This window comes from Lagenorhynchus albirostris, chromosome 5 (assembly GCF_949774975.1).
Source record: "Lagenorhynchus albirostris chromosome 5, mLagAlb1.1, whole genome shotgun sequence".
Classification (NCBI taxonomy): Eukaryota; Metazoa; Chordata; class Mammalia; order Artiodactyla; family Delphinidae; genus Lagenorhynchus; species Lagenorhynchus albirostris.
In genome coordinates, this window is record NC_083099.1 from 123,235,589 (window position 1) to 123,257,225 (window position 21,637).

Consider the following 21,637-nt stretch of genomic DNA (forward strand, 5'->3'; position numbering starts at 1 on the left):
TGATATTGAAAAGCTTACTGTCAATCTAATTATCACTTCTTTCATGAGATTTTTTTTTTCTTTTTTTTGCCATCAGTTCTTAGGACTTTTCTTTTTATTGTTGATGGTCTTCAATTTTACTGCAAAGCATCTTGGTATGTTTTTATTTGTATTTATCATTCACAGTATTCAATATATACTCTCAATCCGAGATTTCACAACATTTAAAATCAGAGGAAATTCTAGGTTGTTTTTGTCTTTGCATACTGTTGCTTTGATATTTCTTCTAATTTTACCATCTGGAAAGCCTATTTGACATGTGTTGTTGTTTCTACATCTTACCTATTTTTATTTATTTATTTTTTGGTCAGTTTCTTTCATTGTTTTGCTCTCTGGGCAGATTCTTCAGAACTGTCTTTTTTTTTTTTTTTTTTCTTTAATTGAACTATGGGTGAGTTACAGTGTTGTGCTGGTTTCAGACTGGTTTTTGATACATTAATTATTTTTAATTATATGTGGATAATAGTTTATTCTATTCACTCATTTTTTAATTTAAATACCCTATTTTCTCATTTTCAGGATATCTAATAACTTAATTTGTCAAACACATATTTTTATTTAGTTTCTACCTTTTTAATAATTTTCTTTTTATTGATGCTCTTCCATTTTTCATCCCTAAAGGTATCTAAAATATGTATGTTAAAGTCATTTTCAGTTTCCTCTGTTATTTTCATTTTATCTAGTGTAAACATCTTCCAATTGATTCAGTTCACTATCTTTCTTAACATCAATTTGAATTTCCAAATTTTTGTTTGCAAGTTCATATTGAGTGGGGGTTACATTTATTTTTGGTTTTGTTTTTCTCTTTTTTTGTGTGTGTACTCACCCTTTCTTATAATGTAATTTTGTGTATCATAATTATATTTCTCCCAATAAGAACCAGAACAGTCTTATATAGTTGCTCCAGAGTTCCTGACCCATGGTGATAGCTATATATAAGTTATCAAATATGGTTGACTTCATGGCTGTACCTGCTTCATTAATTCTACCTCCTTAAGTGCTGACTTTATGTGTCATAATCCCAGACAGAAGATTTGTCATAACATTTTTTCCATCTCCATTCAGAGTAGGAAACCAATCTAATATTTTTATTTCAAAGTGTTACCAGGTCTTGCATTGCAGGGAACCCTTTTAATTCCTATTACCCCCTAAGAGACCTTGCTTCCTTCTTCCTCTGTTTGTTTCCTGGCTCTGAAATTAGCAGGCCTGCATATTTAAACCCGCTCATTGCTTTATGTTTGGTTCTAAAAGACATTTGTTTTGAATTTAGACTGTGCCTTTAAATATTCTCTTTTTTTAAATAGTTTTTCTAATATCATTATGTGCTTTAAAGTAGGCCAGAAGGGCTGTAGAAATCAAACTGTAATCCTTGATTTAATTATTTCTTGGCTAATATTTTCTAAGTGAAAATATTATTATTTTATACATCTTCATGTATACATATGTATAATGAAATTAAATGTTATTCTACTTATTAAGAGAAAATGCTTTACAAGTGAAAATGTGCAATGCTCTGTTTTCTTTTATAGGTAAATGAAGCAATTACCCTTGGGAACTTTGCTACTTAATTCTGTGGATAGGATGATATGTGAGACATAGCTTCTGTAATGAATAAGATGTTAATTATGGAGATTTACATATTAAATGGGAGAATATGTATTGCATTTGGCAATGTAATGACTATAATAGATATTAAGGGTGATGCACTACGTATTTTATTTGTGCCAAGTATTTTTCTACAGTGCTGAAGAAATCATAGGTAGATAAAACCTGTTGGATCATATGGATCAACACCTTGACATGCAGGGTATTCTCTACAATATATTTTTTAAGGATTTTTTCCAGTTTTAAATGACATAATCTATAGTTGTTCATAAATGGCTCCATAGCTAGAATAAAACATTAAAAATATTTATAATGGTATGTCAAGTAATCGTAAAAATATGCAGATTTTACTTTCCTCTCTCAAAGTTGCACAGATTAGCACAATAGTTGTGGCTATCAGCATACAATCCAGCACTTATAACTTCAGATTTGGAAGAAAGTCTTAAGGTCGGCAGTTCTACTGCTTCCATATTTCTAGCATCCTTCATAAAAGGTGTCCAATAAATTGTCATCCAACTTCAGTGCCCACATTTTCTAATCAAATTATACCACAGTGATCAGGAACTGTGGGATGATTATTAGAAAGTGTTTTCTTGCTCTGGTTCTGAGTTTTGTTTTGTTTTCCATGAAACTATGTAGAACACCTCCAAGTCCTTGACCTAATGCCATCCCTTCAAATATGTACCTGTAATTGTCACTCTTAAGTGTCTCTTCTTATGAAACATTTTCATTACCCCACAACTTCATAAATTTCATGGTTTTAATAGTCTACATCATTCTTATACTTCTCAAGATGAACTGCTCTAATGTGTCAGCATTTTTCTTAAATGTGTTTCATGAAGAATTTAACACAATATTCCAAAGAAGTATAAACAAAACTGAAAATAGTACACGTATTATCTCCCTTGCTCTATACACTGTAATTTATTAAACTGAATCCATGACCTTTCCAAACATTTCTTATTTTATCGCGTTCAAGATTTTTGTCATTTCTTTTTCTAAGTGCCCCCAAATTAAACAGCTGATGCTGAGTTCTGGTATCTAGTCTGAAGTCTAGACTTAATCTGCTTCCTCTCTGAAACATTCAGTCTACATTTTTACGTCTTCACCAACTCCTTGTCATCCTATCATTCTCACATGTATTTGGCATTCATTTAATGAACTCATTAAACTCATTCCTTCAGTGCATGAAGATGTAATTTGAGCCAGGAATCTTAAACTCATTTAGTTACCTAGGGTCTCTATTACATTTTTTCTCAATATTTTGACTTATTTTCTTAATCGATGTTTTTCTTACCAATTTGGTTTTAATTTCATACCCAAATCACAGAGAAAATTGACTCAAAATAACATTTGAGGACTTTATCTTGTTATGTTTCAGTTGTTTCTGGACCGTTTTTTCTAAGCATCAGACCTATGGCTTCTCTCCTTGTTTTTTCCCTCCAAATATAGCCAAGACATTCTGTTCCTGTCTTCTGCTTTTTTGAAAGTAGTAGTTATATTTTAAACTTTAGGTCCTCCACAGCTATATTTATGGACTCCTGACATTTGTATTTTTTTCTTGTTTATGAACTGTCCTTCTGTTTTTCTCACCCTTTAGATATGTTAATCTTGAAATTTTGTGTTAAATATGTTAATATCATGAAATCATTTCCATTTTCATTCTCATTTGGCCCATTCAAAATTACGGTTTTTGTAGTATAATTTTCATAGGTATTTAAAATACATTTATGATTTTTAAAAATTAAGATATTGATTTAATATCTGTATTTCCTCTGGTTAAAGTTTGGGATACACATCCAAATCATTCAAAAATGTTGTTCCTCAGATATCACTAATTTCAGGTTATAATGCAATAACTTTTCATTTGATTTAGCCAAACAATTCATCTTTCTTACTCAAAATTAGTTTAGATCAGTATTGCTTTTGCAATATTCTGGGAAATAAAATGATATAGAATATTCAGGATATATGAAACCAACTTTATTCAGGTCTATTTTATTTTTAAAACTATTTCTCTTTCAGTGAAATTTGGTTCTGTTTGTCATTCAAGGAATTTAAAATATTGAACTGAATTTTAATGTATTAGAAAAGTTATTCATAATATTCCCTAATCATCTGTTAGTATCTAGAGTTTTGTTACCTTTCTGATTCCTTATAATGATGATTTGTGACTTCTCTCTTTTTTCCTGAGCAGTCTGACTAGAGATTTATCGATTGTATTTATTTTCTCATAGAACCAGTTTTGTCTTATATATATTTCTTCATTGTTTGTGTTTTCTATTTTATTGATTGATTTTATAATTGTTATTATTTCCTTCTTATTGCTTTCTTTTGGGATTTCATTTATTCTTCTTATTCTAGTATCTTGAAGTCAAAAGCTGAAAGTGCTGATTAAAGATTATTTTTCTTCATTGCCATGAATTTTCTGTTTAGAATTGTGTTAACCGCATCATACTAATTCAGATACACATGCTTTTATTTCGTCCTGTCAAAAGTACTTTTCAATAACACTTTTGATTTCTTTGACACATGGGTTATTTAGAGTTCTTTTTCTCCCATATATTTTGGGTATTTTCCATAAATCTTTATATTATTTGCTTTTAACTTAATTCCACTGTTGTCAGAAATAATACATCATGTGATTACAATTCTGTTCAATTTATTGAGATGATTTATGGTGCAACTTGATAAATGTTTCATGCATACTTAAAAACAATGTGTGGGCTCCTGTTGTTGGTTGGAATCTTTTATAATTGTAAGTTAGGTCAAGTTCATTGGTAATGTTGTTCAAGTCTTTTATATCCTCATTGATTTTGTTCATTTGTTCTCAGTTGTTGGATGAGAGGAATTAAAATTTCTAACTATATTTGTGGATTCTTCTATTTCTCCTTGAACTACATTGACTTACCTACATGAGCTTTAAAGGTCTGTTATTAGGTGCATATATATTTAGGATTATTATCTCTTTTTGAAGAATTGACCCTTTTATTATTTTGAGATGGCCTTCCTCATACCTAGTAATATTCTTTGATCTGAATTCAATGTTGTTTGATATTAATATAGTAACTCCACTTTCCTTTTGAGTAGTGTTTGTGTGGTTTATCATTTTCAATCCTATTGCTTGTAATATAATTTTATAGTTGTATTTTTTCTCAGTAGCAGCATATATTAGAGTTTGTTTTTAAACCAATCTGAAAATCTCTGCCTTTTAATTGAAATATTTAGACAATTAAATATAATATGCTATTGAAACATTAAGATTTATATCTTATATCACACTATTTATGTTCTGTTTGCTTCTTTATTCACTTTTTTCCTCTTTCTCTGCATTTTTCTTGATTGAGTATTGTTATATATGCATTTTATCCCCTCAATAGCTTATTTAGTTTTATCTCTTTTTTTTGTTATTTTAGCAATTGCTTTAAGTTATCACAGTCTAGTTTCAAGGGATATTATACCACTCAACGTAGTATATAAGAACCACAAAATAATAGAATACTTTATTTTTTCCTTCCTAGTTTTTATAAAAATGTTGTCATGCATTTTTAGATGTGTATTTTTATTTTATATGTGTTTATGTATTTATATGTGTGTATGTATGTGTGAATGTTACATATCTCACAATACATTATTATTTTAAGCAGCCAATTATCTTTTAAAGAGACTTAAACAAAAATAAATGAATCTCATATATTTATCCTTGTAGTTACCATATCAGTGTTCTACATTCCTTGGATGTAAATCCATATTTCCATCTGGTATCAACTTCCTTCTGCCTGACAAATTTTCTTTAACATTTCTTATAGCCTATGTACTGATAATAACTTTTTTCAGCTTTTCTGCAGTAGAAAAAGACTTTATTTTTCTTATTTTTTAAAACAAATTATTTTATTTTGGAATAAATCTGTCACCCAATTTATTCTAAAATATTTTCTGAAAACAAACAGATTATAAACACAAAGTGACTTATGGGTTTAAGTGTGCAGGACTGCTAGCTTTAGAATCAGGGAAAAATCAGAGAAAAGAGAAAATGAAGACTCTTCAGGATAATAGGAATGAAAAGGGGAACCTGTGATGTGAGACCTTACTGACTCCTTGAAATCAAGGTCTGAGATGGGTTCCTTACTCTGAACAGAGGTTGGGAAAAAAGTAGCAATGGATATTTTGGCTGCTGTTATGAGTTAGATATAACTGACATTTAATGAGGTTGAAAGAAGGAGATACAGCCACATATCCAACCAGGTTGAATCTGTTATACGTCTGGAACTCCAACTTTATGTATCTTAGACATTCCCATTTAATATTATACATTTCTTAATTTTTATTTTTTCCCCATGTCTTTAGGTATCTATGCAGCATTTTGTGTAATTGTAGCTCGGTCTTCCAAGGCATTAATTTTCAGTTCAGCTTCATTTAATGAGCATTTTAACCAACCCACTGAATTTTTAATATAAAATATATAAATATATGTATATACATATGCATAAATATATGTACATATATTTTCTATTTTCATAGAAATTCTAGTTTTAAGCTGACTTAATTTTTTCACAATGAATTATATATTATTCTTAAATTGCTCTCTCTGCTTATTTCAATAAAATAGACACAACTTTATAATAATCATAATTTTAGGATATTTTGTTGTACAAGTTAGGCTGGCTAATGAGATCAGCTATTTTTCTTACAGATAATTTAAGATGTGTGATGCAATGTGAATTTTGGTCCTTAAATTTCATATTTTATTTATTCACATAATAATTTTTGAATATGACTCTTTGAAATTGCTTTTCATATGACAGAGGAAGTAAATATATATCTTAAAAGTGTAATGGCATGACCATAGGTTTTTATTTCTTGGGAGATAAAATTAGGCATTCAACCCCAAAACCTGAATTGAGGAAAATAAACTTATATGATGCATAATGAATATAATATGCTTTTAAAGAAATAAAATGGTTCCCAAACCTGCATAACATTAGATATGACCTGGTTGGATACACTAACATGGAGTAAAAGAAAGTAAAACTAAATAAATAATATGCTTGATTATGCAGCCTTTGAAGATAGAGACAAAAGAAACATAGAAGAATGTGAATATTCATTTCTGGTAGATTGTATAACTTTTCACCAAATATTCACTACCCCCATGCCCTGTGGGGAAAGAGTGTACTTTTCACCTCATAGATGTTGAGCTTGGCAATGTAAGTTGCTTTGACCAATGGTATGTAAACGAGAACAACACACCCCACAACTAAGTAAATTATTTAAAACGTTTGCATACTTTGACATGGTCTCTTGAACCTTTTCCCTCTACCATAAGAAGAATATAGTCCAAGTGTCACTGTTGCAACATCCTGAGTTTTGAAATGAAAAAACAAGAGGATCAGAGCCAAATTCAAGTCACGTCTGAACCACCACAGACAACCTACAGGTATGTGATTGAGAAATAAATGATGGCAATTGTAAGCTACTGAAACTTGGATTGTAATGTTGCATTAATACAGCACAATTGGATTAAAACTATCCAAACATTGCCCAGAAGACTTGAAATAAGAGACTTCAGTTATTCCAGCTTCATTAGAAAGGGTCTGCTTAATGCAGAGAAGGGTACCTCCAACTCTCCAGCATCATTCCCCTTTAATATTTAATTTGTTTACTCTTCCTTTTATGGTCACCAACAATCTACTGAATGCAATCTGATTACCCACATAGTCTGTATAAAGGGAATGAACCAGTTAATGACACATATACATATATACTTGTACTTACAAATCTTTTCCTCTTCATTTTAAGTAAGTAAAATGACTCTGTTGCTTTATTATAGTCTTACATACTTGAAAAAATTAGTTTTCCTTGAGATGTGCATCTCTTCTTAGTGTGCTGAGATTACCCTTTAAATCACTATGTGCCAGGTAAAAATACATTTCAAATTATTATAATGTGTAACTATAAATTATTATGAAAATAAATTCTGTTAACATTATCAGTGGTAAGTCATGTTAGTACCATACATACTTGAAATTATGTGATGAAAATGGCAGTTTACCTTTATGGTCTTCCTCCCCCAAATATGTAACTCGAGTATAATGTAGGAAAAATATCAGACAAAACAAAATCAATGGACAGTCCACAAAATACCACATAGGACACCTCAAAACTGCCAAGGTCATCAAAAACAAGGAAGAGAAATAGTCAAGAGGACTCTAAAGACATATGACAACTAAAAATAACATGGTATCCTGTATAGGATCCTGGATCAGAAAAAGGACATGAGATAAAAAATAAGACAATAGAATAAAGTATAAAAATTAGTTAATAAAATGTATTCATATTGGTTTATCAGTTGTGACTAATGTACCTTATTAGATGTTAACAATGAGATAAATGGGGTGCAGGATATAGGGGAACTCTATACTCTCTTTGAAACTTTTCTGTAAATATAATACTATTCTAAAATGAAACATTACTAAGAATTGAAAAAGTATTATTTGTATAGGATGAAAAAAGGTATAAATGAACTTATCTACAAAACAGAAATAGAGTTACAGATGTAGAAAACAAACTTACGGTTATCAGAGAGTAAGGTGGGAGGGATAAATTAGAAGATTGGGACTGACATACACACACTGCTTTATATAAAATAGATATGTAATAAGGACTGGCTGTATAGCACAGGGAACCCTACTCGGTACTCTGTAATTGCCTGTATGGGTAAACAATCTAAAAAAGAGTGGATATATGTATACATATAACTGATTCACTTTGCTGTACTAACTAACAGAAACTAAATCAACTATACTCCAATAAAAATTAACTTAGAAAATACATAAACATTTCATGCATAGTTAAAAAAATGTAGATGTAGTATATTTTCATTTATATAAAGGAGGACATATCTCACTTGGTACCAGTTAATGTTTTAAAAAAGAAAAATAATAGGAAGACAACCTAGGAAAGAGATTTGCAATAGCAATATAACATTCTTCTAAGCTCGGGTACCTTTCTAAGATTAGATAGATCATTTTGAAATCAGATAAATTTATATCCGTTTCTTTCTTTATTTACGAGACTTGTATACCATACTTTTAGAAGATGAGGATAGATATTATTCAAAAGGGGAAGTTCTGAGAACTGTTACCAATTAGCAATCAAGTGTTATTTGAAACTATATCATATCGAGACTCATGTAGATGCATATTTTTTCTAGTTTATTTTATGTTGTTACAGATTCATTAACCTTAGGTTTTATCCCAGATAGGAGATTCAGAAAAGCTGAATAAGGCAGAGTACTGTAATTTAACAGTCTTTGCAAAAATAATAGCCTGTTTAGAATGTGTCAGAGAGAAAAATCAATTTTGAAAAAAATTATTATACTATACATAGAAAGTATTAAAGCCCTATAAAACACTCATAAAAAAAGGTTATATAATAAGTTATAATATTCAGGATAATTTAAATCTATTTAGAACTAACATAGGGCTTTTTATTTATTACTATAGAATACCAATTATTTTTAAGTTTCTACAGAAGTAATTGGAAGAAATAAACAAGTTGGTAAATCAGGTAATTACAGGTTATTGATTGATATATGTAAACAGTCAGCTTTCAATTTTATGCCATATAGTTCTCTCAGAAAATATATGAAAAACAGATAATTATATGCTAGACTATTTTCTCAGATAAATAGTGGACTTAATTTGAAGTCACAATATTGAAGTAAAATTCAACAAATAACATCTTTGATTATAATGGAGCATAGAAACAAAATAAAATTACAAATTCTTTTAAATCTAAAAAATGACAGAACTATGATAAAAATTTTATAAAATTGAGTTTTTAGTTTGCTGAAGTTGACAGTGACTGAAAATTCATGATTGTGGAGTTATTAAATATTAAGAAGTTATGCCCAGCTGACCAAACATCATATTTTGGTTTCTTTCTCTTTCTCTCTCTCTGTCTCTGTTTCAACATTGTGTTTGGAAAAAAAAAATTGAATAATTAGATCAGCTGCTATTTTATTTTAACACATTAACAAATTTGGCCACTCCACTATGCAGTTTTACACAAAGATTCTACAGCTAATCCTATATTACTTTACTGATGCAAATGGAAATATTATGCTCCATAAATGACTGCAGATTTCCTGAGGGCTGATTTTAAAATAAGGAGGCAAACTACATGTTTTGTAGTTTTGTATTCCATCTTCTTATCACATAATAAATACACAACAAATTATTAAATAATAATTTATTAATAGCACATTTGTGTTTCAGGCCATGAATCCTGAATGCATCAAAGAAATTATTATAATTTAATGTTACTTTCTTTGAGCTTTGAAATGGACTTGAAATAATGTGAAAAAAATGTATACAATTTTTAATTCTCATAATCTCTTGGGTGATTAAAGAAATACTTGAAGGCTTCAACATCAGGGACTGTAGATGTTATCTGACAATTATGTTGCATCCTCCACATCTGGCCTACCTCTCCTAGGATGAATCCTGTTTGCCTGATTGATATATTAAATCAAATAGCTGTCCGAAATATTTTGGAAGTTCACATACTCTTCCCTTAATCCACCATTAAGAAAACACCAATTGAAATATCTTCAAGTCCATGTAAACTCTTAATGGAATGCTGTCTCTGTCCTCCACCAGGTTAATAGCAAGAAAAGTGTATCCAGCAAAGCCTGGTAATGTTTACATATCCTTCCCCGTGTTTCCTCCTACCTTGCCAAAGCTGTTCCTTCTCCTGAATTTCCTGGCTGGAACTTCCAAGTTACCAAAGACAGAAACTTGGACATTATCCCTATCATTTCCTTCTCCATCCCCTCCAAGATTTGGGGCCATTACACATGAAATTCACTCAATTAATATCCATTGAAACAATGAATACATAGAGACTTGATTTCATACTATATGATCCTGCTATCTAGACTTTCCATTTGTGACTTTGGATTTTAGAATTTTAATATATACATTTTGGTGTAACACAAACATTCAGATCATAGCACCATCATATTTCCTTATGAGATGAATCAGTCTGTCTTAAGCCACCTGTCTTCCCATTTCAAAGAATAACAACCCAAAATGGAGATCATCTGATCATTGTGAAATAATTTGGGATTATCCTCTTTGGTGTTTACTGTTTTCCATCCACCATCCTGTTTGGTTAATATCAATTATTGTCCATTCCAGAGTGTGATGTAACCAGTTTTAAAGGGTGACATTTTCCAAATCATGAACTTATGTATTAAGGTACTGAATAGTCCAACTAAAATATTATGCCAGTTCTTTCCTTGAACAATTACAATAACTCTACATATTCTGCATGAGAAGTAGGCAGGATTTAGACATGCTATTTCCGGCATTGATTTTTGTTATATGCTCTGTCACATTGTGTAGAAGGTTCTGAAGGTAATAACACATTTTTTGTAGCATGATTGGGAGTTTACCTGCATAGTCTTAAGTTGCCCTGAAAACTCTGCCTGGGATACCCTTCCTTCTGCAACAAGCTTTATCCCTCGCCTTCCTCTATGTCACCGTTCATCGGAGCAGACTTTCTATATTTGTCCTTTTACAATACATATCCCCCATGTCCCATCGTTTTCTGTTCTTACCTTTAATTTTTAAAATAATATTTGGTATCTTAAATTAGAAGTAAATCTTTTTTACTGATTTATTTTTGGTCTTACCACCAAAATGTAAACTACATGAAGACATAAACTCTTTGATCTTTTATATCTACACTAATGCCCTGATGTGGTGTTTCTTTATCAGTTCAGGCTGCTACAACAAAATACCAAAGACCAGGTAACTTATAAACAACAAACATTAATTTCACACAGTCTGGAGGCTGGGAAGTCCAAGATCAAGATGCCAGACAGGTCATGTTCTGGTGAGAGCACTCTTCTTAGTGCATGGCTGACACCTTTTCTTTTCTCTCTGTGTCCTCATATGGTGGAATTGGCTAGAAATATCTCTGGAGCCTCTTCTATAAGGCACTAATGCCATTTATGAGGGCTCCACCCTCATGACTGAAGCACCTCCCAAAAGCGTCACTTCCTACTACCATCATCTTTGGATTTTATTATTTTAATATATAAATTTTGGGGTAACACAAACATTCAGATCATAGCACAATTATATTTCCTTATGAGATGAATCAGTCTGTCTTAAGCCACCTGTCTTCCAATTTCAAAGAATAACAACCCAAAATGGAGATCATCTGATTATTAATCCATCTGAATTATTTGATAATATGGATGTTTTTTGACTGAATGAATAAGCTCCAAATTTGTGCCTCCTCATGTTACCGAAAAGTTAAAAAAAAAAACTTTACAAGAGCAATTTTGAAAACTATAAAGCCAAACTTATCTCTTACAGTTCTAAAGTTTTGCCATAGGTAAAGTAAAGAAACTTTACTGTCAGTTTTTACAAGATACTAACAGGAAAGCAGGCAGAATGTAAGACTATGGTATGCAATGCAAACTGGAGAATTTATGACATTTAAAGAGAGAGCAGATACTCCAGGAAGGAGTATCTAGTTGCTAGGTAGAAATGAATGTTAGGTGCTATCATATCTTCCAGTTTTTTGTTTGTTTGTTTGTTTGTTTTTAAGTTTGACATCTAGATATTGAGTTAGTGTCCCTAGAGATTCAAGCTTTGGAAGTTAATTGTAAACTTTTTAAATAAGTCAAACCATGTTTGAAGAGGACTGTGATCCACAGGTCCTCAATTTTTAGCCACAGAGCACTGTGCACTCATCATTCTAATATCTTTTTAGAATAATGTTTACTCAAATGCACTTTATATTCAGGGACAGCATAAGAATTCACATGTGAAATTCATTGTTGTGTTTATTGCTGGAATAATTAAAAAGCATTGCTTATAAAATTAATATGCACACTTTGGAAAATTTAACTTAGTCCTTCACATTTCCTCCTCAGAATTGGTGTGTTTTCATTTTACAAATACTGTGAATTAAGTAATAAAGAATGTTCCATTGTTGTGATGGCTGTGGATAAACCATCTCCATTCAATTCAAACAAATATAAGGATATCATGACATGTATTTTTGGATGACTTTAATTTATTGCATCACAAAATTCTAATGGAAATTGAGATATACTCCAAATAAACCTCTAAGATGATATTCTATTTTTATGATATTCCTATCTACAGTGCATATATGTATATGTGTGAAATACAATTATGTGTAATGTGTGAAATACAACTGTGAAATACAGGCATTGTCTCTTTTGTTCTTATTGCATGTTACTTCCACCCAGAAAAGTGCCTGGCACATGGTAAGTGCTTAATAAATGTATTTTGAATGAATGAACAAATCCATTAAGTTATAAATTGGATGCCTACTAGTGTTAAAACCTGTACTAAGTACTTTACCTCAAGTAGTTATTTGATAAAGAGCCATTTGAAATTTTTATGTATGTCTTAATTCTCGTCTTACAAATGATGGAACTGAGACTAAAAGAAGTTACAAAGTCTGTTGATGAACACACACAGGAAAATAATGTATCTCTCAAAACCCTGTGCTTTTTCCATTATTCCATTATTTTAAAAAAATTATTTTAAATCGCATTCATTACATGATTGTGGAAGTGATTGATAGTTTATTAAATCTGTTCTTAAACATAAAGAAAAAAAGCATGTCTCAGAAAAATCTTTCTTAAAGAGCAATTGCATTAACTATGTTAATGAAGAAAAAATTAGTAATTTGGCTGTTAAGGTTCATGGTAATAGTAAAATGTTATGCAAATAGGAAACAAAATTATTACTATATATTTAATTTATAACACTCGTATTTTTAATACAAATTTTTAATTTATAAAAATAAAAAATAGCAATATATATTGTGTTACTATCACATTTCCAGGGCCTATTATGTTTATAAAATTACTTTTACAAACAAAAGACTTAAAATAGTTATATTATTTTAGTTTCCACATTGCCAATATAAACACTAGCCCTAAATTCTAATTAAGATTATGATGAAGGTCTTGTTATATATTATCTTGATATAGATATTAACACTTACTTTGTAGTGGATGCTGACATGGTAGGGAACATATACATGGAGTGACGAATCCTGATAAAACTAGTATGTCAGTCTTAAATACCCCATATTTACAATTTATTGCAATGCAGAAAGAGATCTTGAAGCTATACAGAACTGAAAGTTTTTTGATTAAAGAAAATCTGATGGTGTCCCAGACATTATTCTTACTTTTCTATTTTTAGTGGTATTATAGATCTTGGGATATCTTCAACATGAGGGTGAGGTGATGTTTCAAAAAAAAATTTTTCTGAATTTATTTTCTAAATTAATTTAAATTTATTCTTACTTTTCTATTTTTAGTGGTATTATAGATCTTGGGATATCTTCAACATGAGGGTGAGGTGATGTTTCAAAAAAATTTTTTCTGAATTTATTTTCTAATACTGAATATAAAATGGAATATGCATAGAATACCTACTTGGGATTATAACTATTGCAGAAAATAGAATTTATATCACATTATTTAATTAGTATATCATCATCATAAAATTCACTTTTTTTTTACATCTTTATTAGAGTATAATTGCTTTAAAATGGTGTGTTAGTTTCTGCTTTATAACAAAGTGAATCAGTTATACATATACATATGTTCTCATATCTCTTCCCTCTTGCATCTCCCTGCCTCCCACCTTCCCTATCCCACCCCTCCAGCCGGTCATAAAGGACCGAGCTGATCTCTCTGTGCTATGCGGCTGCTTCCCACTAGCTATCTACCTTACGTTTGTTAGTGTGTATATGTCCATGACTCTCTCTCGCCCTGTCACCCTTCCCCCTCCCCATATCCTCAAGTCCGTTCTCAAGTAGGTCTGTGTCTTTATTCCTGTCTTACCCCTAGGTTCTTCATGACATTTTTTTTTCTTAAATTCCATATATATGTGTTAACATATGGTATTTGTCTTTTTCTTTCTGACTTACTTCACTCTGTATGACAGACTCTAGGTCTATCCATCTCATTACAAATAGCTCAATTTCATTTCTTTTTATGGCAGAGTAATATTCCATTGTATATATGTGCCACATCTTTATCCATTCATCCGATGATGGGCACTTAGGTTGTTTCCACGTCCTGGCTATTGTAAATAGAGCTGCAATAAACATTTTGATACATGACTCTTTTTGAATTATGGTTTTCTCAGAGTATATGCCCAGTAGTGGGATTGCTGGGTCATATGGTAGTTCTATTTGTAGTTTTATAAGGAACTGCCATACTGTTCTCTATAGTGGCTGTACCAATTCACATTCCCACCAGCAGTGCAAGAGTGTATCTTTTCTGACCACAACACTATGAGACTAGGTATCAATTACAGGAAAATATCTGTAAAAAATACAAACACGTGGAGGCTAAACAATACACTACTTAATAACGAAGTGATCACTGAAGAAATCAAAGAGGAAATAAAAAAATACCTAGAAACAAATGACAATGAAAACAAAACGACCCAAAACCTATGGGATGCAGCAAAAGCAGTTCTAAGAGGGAAGTTTATAGTAATACAATCCTACCTTAAGAAACAGGAAACATCTCGAATAAACAACCTAACCTTGCACCTAAAGCAATTAGAGAAAGAAGAACAAAAAAACCCCAAAGTTAGCAGAAGGAAATAAATCATAAAAATCAGATCAGAAATAAATGAAAAAGAAATGAAGGAAACAATAGCAAAGATCAATAAAACTAAAAGCTGGTTCTTTGAGAAGATAAACAAAATTGATAAACCATTAGCCAGACTCATCAAGAAAAAAAATGAGAAGACTCAAATCAATAGAGTTAGAAATGAAAAAGGAGAAGTAACAACTGACAGTGCAGAAATACAAAAGATCATGAGAGATTACTACAAGCAACTCTATGCCAATAAAATGGACAACCTGGAAGAAATGGACAAATTCTTAGAAATGCACAACCTGCTAAGACTGAATCAGGAAGAAATAGAAAATATGAGCAGACCAATCACAAGCACTGAAATTGAAACTGTGATTAAAAATCTTCCAACAAACAAAAGCCCAGGACCAGATGGCTTCACAGGCGAATTCTATCAAACATTTAGAGAAGAGCTAACACCTATCCTGCTCAAACTCTTCCAAAATATAGCAGAGTGAGGAACACTCCCAGACTCATTCTACGAGGCCACCATCACCTTGATACCAAAAGCAGACAAGGATGTCACAAAGAAAGAAAACTACAGACCAATATCACTGATGAACATAGACGCAAAAATCCTCAAGAAAATACTAGCAAACAGAATCCAACAGCACATTAAAAGGATCATACAGCATGATTAAATGGTGTTTATTCCAGGAATGCAAGGATTCTTCAATATATGTAAATCAATCAATGTGATAAACCATATTAACAAATTGAAGGAGAAAAAAATATGATCATCTCAATAGATGCAGAGAAAGCTTTCGACAAAATTCAACACCCATTTATGATAAAAACCCTGCAGAAAGTAGGCATAGAGGGAACTTTCCTCAACATCATAAAGGACATATATGACAAACTCACAGCCAACGTCATCCTCAATGGTGAAAAACTGAAAGCATTTCCACTAAGATCAGGAACAAGACAAGGTGGCCCACTCTCACCACTTTTATTCAACAGAGTTTTGGAAGTTTTAGCCACAGCAATCAGAGAAGAAAAGGAAATAAAAGGAATCCAAATCAGAAAAGAAGAAAATTCACTTTTAAGTTACATTTTTATTACAAGTATTTGAAAATTTAACAATAAACGTTAGGCATGTTTTGTTATAGAAGGAGATGCTATTTTTTCATTTTATTTTTAATTCTTGTTGGAGTATAGTTGATTTACAATGTTGTGCTAGTTTCAGTTGTACAGCAAAGTGAATGAGTTATAAATAAACTGGACAGCTACATGTAAGAGAATGAAATTAGCACACTCCCTAACACCATACAGAAAAATAAACTCAAAATGGATTAAAGACCTAAATGTAAGGCCAGACACTATAAAACTCTTAGAGTAAAACATAACCAGAACACTCTTTGACATAAATCACAGCAAGATCATTTTTGATCCACTTCCTAGAGTAATGAAAATAAAAACAAAAATAAACAAATGGGATCTAATTAAACGTAAAAGATTTTGCACAGCAAAGGAAACCATAAATAAAACAAAAAGACACCCCTCAGAATGAGAGAAAATATTTGCAAATGAAGCAACCCACAAGGGATTAATCTCCAAAATATACAAACAGCTTGTGCAGCTCAATATCAATAAAAGCCAATCAAAAAAATGGGCAAAAGACCTAAATAGACATCTCTCCAAAGAAGACATACAAATGGTCATAAAGCACATGAAAAGATGCTCAACATCACTAATTATAGAGAAATGCAAATCTAAACTATAATGAAGTATCTGTCACCTCCCACCAGTCAGAATGGTCATTGTCAAAAAGTGTACAAAAAATAAATGCTGGCGAGGGTGTGGAGAAAAGTGAGCCCTCCTACATTGTTGGTGGAAATATAAATTGATACAACCACTATGGAGAACAGTATGGAGGTTCCATAAAAAACTAAAAATAGAAAACAATATGACCCAACAATCCCACTCTTGGGTATATACCTAGAGAAAACCTAATTCAAAAATATACATGTGCCCCAGTGTTCATTGCAGCACTATTTACAATAGTCAGGACATGGAAACAACCTAAATGCCCATCGACAGATGAATGGATATGGTATATATATACAATGGAGTATTACTCAGCCATAAAGAAGAACAAAATAATGGCATTTGTGTCAACATGTATGGACCAAGAGATTGTCATACTGAGTGAAGTAAGTCAGACAGAGAAAGACAAATGAACTTATTATTTTTTCAACTTTAAATTGTATATGGCTCTAGAGAGTTATTGTGATTTTTAAAGCTTAAAATTGAAAATATGCCTATTTCTCTACACAGGAAGTAAATGATTAACTTTAAAAATAAAACTGAATTTATGGAAATATTTTAACTTTATAGTATAAGATAACCAAATATTCTAGAAATATTCACAAACTAACAAAATAGGAGATGACACTGTTAATATTCACTCAATTTTGAGAAGTATTGAAAACTGTATTAGCATGCAAACTCCAGTGTCAAATTGTCAAGGTTTAGGTTTAACTTTGTTAGCTACTGGATATTTGAATTTGGTCAAGTAAATTAACCCTTCTGTGACTTAATCTCCTCATCTTTAAAATGAAGAAAAAAAAAGAAAAAATAGGGATTTTTTGAGGGTGAAAGAAGACAGTGGAATTAAACTCCATATAAATCACTTAGAATTATGTCTGCCACAAAGTAATCATTCAATAACTCATTCTTGAATATGGATACTCTTCAAAGACGTTCAACAAATTTCACTAGATTCTTCAAGGTCCAGCATTCTGAAATGGGGTCTGGAGTGGATTACTCGTTTTCTGCTTATATATATATATATATATATATATATATATATATATATATATATATATACTGTTTGATCCTAGTAGGACCAGCATTTCATTCCATAGAAACACCTGTCCTTCTCCATCTTATCATTAAATTAAAAAAAAAATATTTGTCAATTTTGTTTTCTGTTTGTTTGTTGACCAACATTTTTTGAGCCTTTAACTTGGGCCAAGAACCTTCCAGTTTAATCCTCAAAAAACCTCTCCTAAGTAAGTATTATTGTATGCATTTTACCAGTGAAGAAAGTTGGTCTCAAAGCCGTTAATAACTTACCAAATATATACAACTAGTTGGAGGTAGAACCAGGATTCTAAACTGAGTTTTTCTGACTTGAAAACACATGCTCTTTATCCTTAGATGTAGTCTGATTGAGCTTCTGAGGTTCAGGACAGAAGAAGTTCCACTTACTCAAAAGGTGATTGAGATTAAGAGAGACAACAAAGTTCAATAATTTAGGATATGTGTGAAATCAACAAACTTTTTTCTCTTCACAATGAAGGGAACCGTTATAGACTGAATATTTATGTCCCCTGCCCCCCTGCCAAAATTCATATGTTGAAGCACTAACCCCCAATATGATGGTATGTGGAGTAGGCCCTTTGGGAGGTAATTAGGTTTGATGAAGTCATAGGGGTGTTCCCCCCATGATGGGATTTGTGTCCTTATAGGAACAGGAAGATACTACAGTTTTTTTCTGTGAGGACACAGTAAGAAGGTGGCCATTTGAAAGACAGGAATAGGGCTCTCACCAGGAACCAAATCTTCTGGCACCTTGATCTTGGACTTTCCAGCCTCTGGAACTGTGAGAAATAAATACATGATACTTAAGCCACCCAGTATATGGTATTCTGCTGTAAGAGGTCAAGCTTAGACAGGAATTGATTAAAATTTTTGATCTATTAGATTTCTTCTTCTTTATCCTTCAAAATTCCTTCATTGTTATTATGTTTTCAATGAATCTCTTGCCCTAGGTCTTCTCACAGCACAGTAACCTCTCATTTGTCCTTATTTCTATCACATAAAGATTCCTAGCACATAATAGGTGTTTTGTAAATTTTGCTATTTGCTTATATGATTCTTTATCTGGCAACTTGGAAATGTTTTCATTATTTCATTCTCAAAATATTCTATCTCCAATTGAATAAATTTTCCTGTCATTCTCTATGCTAATATTTTCATTGCTGGGAATTACAATTTTAATAGAAACTCATTCTCTTATTAGCGTGAATTTCAGTGTCAGGAAACTTTCAAATTGATAGTTTGGGAGTTGAATGCTCTACTCAAGGCAGGCTGATATAATTACTGTCCTCATGGGTCACTGTTGCACCATTATCATTCTCATTTCCTGCAGGTTCCCTAAGAAAATTTCAGTTATTCCTGGAGTAAGTTGACCTCAAAGTGTACAAATGCTAAGTATTATTTTTCAGAGTTCAAAAAATTACCTACTCTTTATTAAACTAATTTTATAGTAATTGGAATAAAGACAAGTAGAATGATGAATGCTACTTTTTATAATAATATTTTGTATGATTACCAATCTTCCTATTTTTTCACATGTATGTTCATAATATACTGTTCTTGACTGTGAACTGGTGCTGAGATCCCAAAACTAAGATCTAATAAAAAAATTTAAAAATAATAAGGCTCGTTTAGAGAGTTGAATTGTACTTTCTAAATTCATTGCTTCACTGAACTAGCAGCCACTGTTGCCCTCAGATTATAGAGCCAATGAGATTAATGGCAAGTTCCTGAAAGGTTTAAGCACCCCTCCTACTGTTTCAGATGACAACAAATACACACAAAATGTGTAATCTTTGATTTTAAGATCTTATAATCACAACAAATCAGAGTTAATCATTTTTTCAGCATAGCTTACAGAATATTGATGATAAAATTAGGTAACAAAAGAATTTTATCCTAGCTGCCAGACTATCCTTTGGTTTGTGTAATAACAGAATTTGGGATTAAATAATGATCTTATAGATGTAGTGTTAAATATTTTAGGACCATATCTGCTGATTGTAGAGTGCTAAATTATAATCAATGTGGTTGCTTTAAAATATATACTTTACTTTTAATTTTCAGGGTCAAAAATATTTTATTTTATCAATCACTTGTTTTTTTACTAATACATTTTGGGATTTACATGGAGAAGTAAATTGGCAGTTTTACTTGAACCATCTAGTAAATTCAGAAAAGAATGACTGAACAAGTATGTATATATATCTATGTGTCTATGTGTGAAAAATTCAGATAAGTGAATTATTCTTAAGAATGCCAACAGTACGATAAAAGAACAATATGTAATCTTTTTTTTTCTGTTTTTATTTATTTTTAAAAATTAATTTATTTTTTATACAGCAGGTTCTTATCATCTATTTTATACATATTATTGCATATATGTAAATCTTAATCTCCCAATTCATCCCACCACCACCATGCCCCACCAACTTTCCCCCCTTGGTGTCCATATGTTTGTTCTCTACATCTGTGTCTCTATTTCTGCCTTGCAAACTGGTTCATCTGTACCATTTTTCTAGATTCCACATATATACATTAATATACAATATTTGCTTTTCTCTTTCTGACTTACTTCACTCTATATGACAGACTCTAGCTCCATCCACATCACTACAAATGACTCAATTTTGTTCCTTTCTAGGGCTGGCTGAGTAATGCTCCACTGTATATATGTACCACATCTTCTTTACCCATTCATCTGTCGATGGGCATTTAGATTGCTTCCATGACCTAGCTATTGTAATAGTGCTGCAATGAACATTGAGGTGCATGTGTCTTTTTGAATTATGGTTTTCTCTGGGTATATGCCCAGTAATGGGATTGCTGGGTCATATGGTAATTCTAGTTTTAGTTTTTTAAGGAACCTCCATACTGTTCTCCATAGTGGTTGCATCAATTTATATTCCCACCAACAGTGCAAGAGGATTCCCTTTTCTCCGCACCCTCTCCAGCATTTGTTGTTTGTAGATTTTCTGATGATGCCCATTCTAACCGGTGTGAGGTGATACCTCATTGTAGTTTTGATTTGCATTTCTCTAATAATCAGTCATGTTGAGCCTCTTTTCATGTGCCTCTTGGCCATCTGTATGTTTTCTATGGAGAAATGTCTATTTAGGTCTTCTGTCCATTTTTGTATTGGGTTGTTTGTTTTTTTTAATATTGAGCTGCATGAGCTGTTTATATATTTTGGAGATTAATCCTTTGTCCGTTGATTCATTTGCAAATACTTTCTCCCATTCTGAGGGTTGTCTTTTTGTCTTGTTTATGGTTTCCTTTGCTGTCCAAAAGCTTTGAAGTTTCATTAGGTCCCATTTTTTAATTTTTGTTTTTATTTCCATTACTCTAGGAGGTGGATCAAAAAAAAATCTTGCTATGATTTATGTCAAAGAGCATTCTTCCTATGTTTTCCTCTTAGAGTTTTATAGTGTCTGGTCTTACATTTAGGTC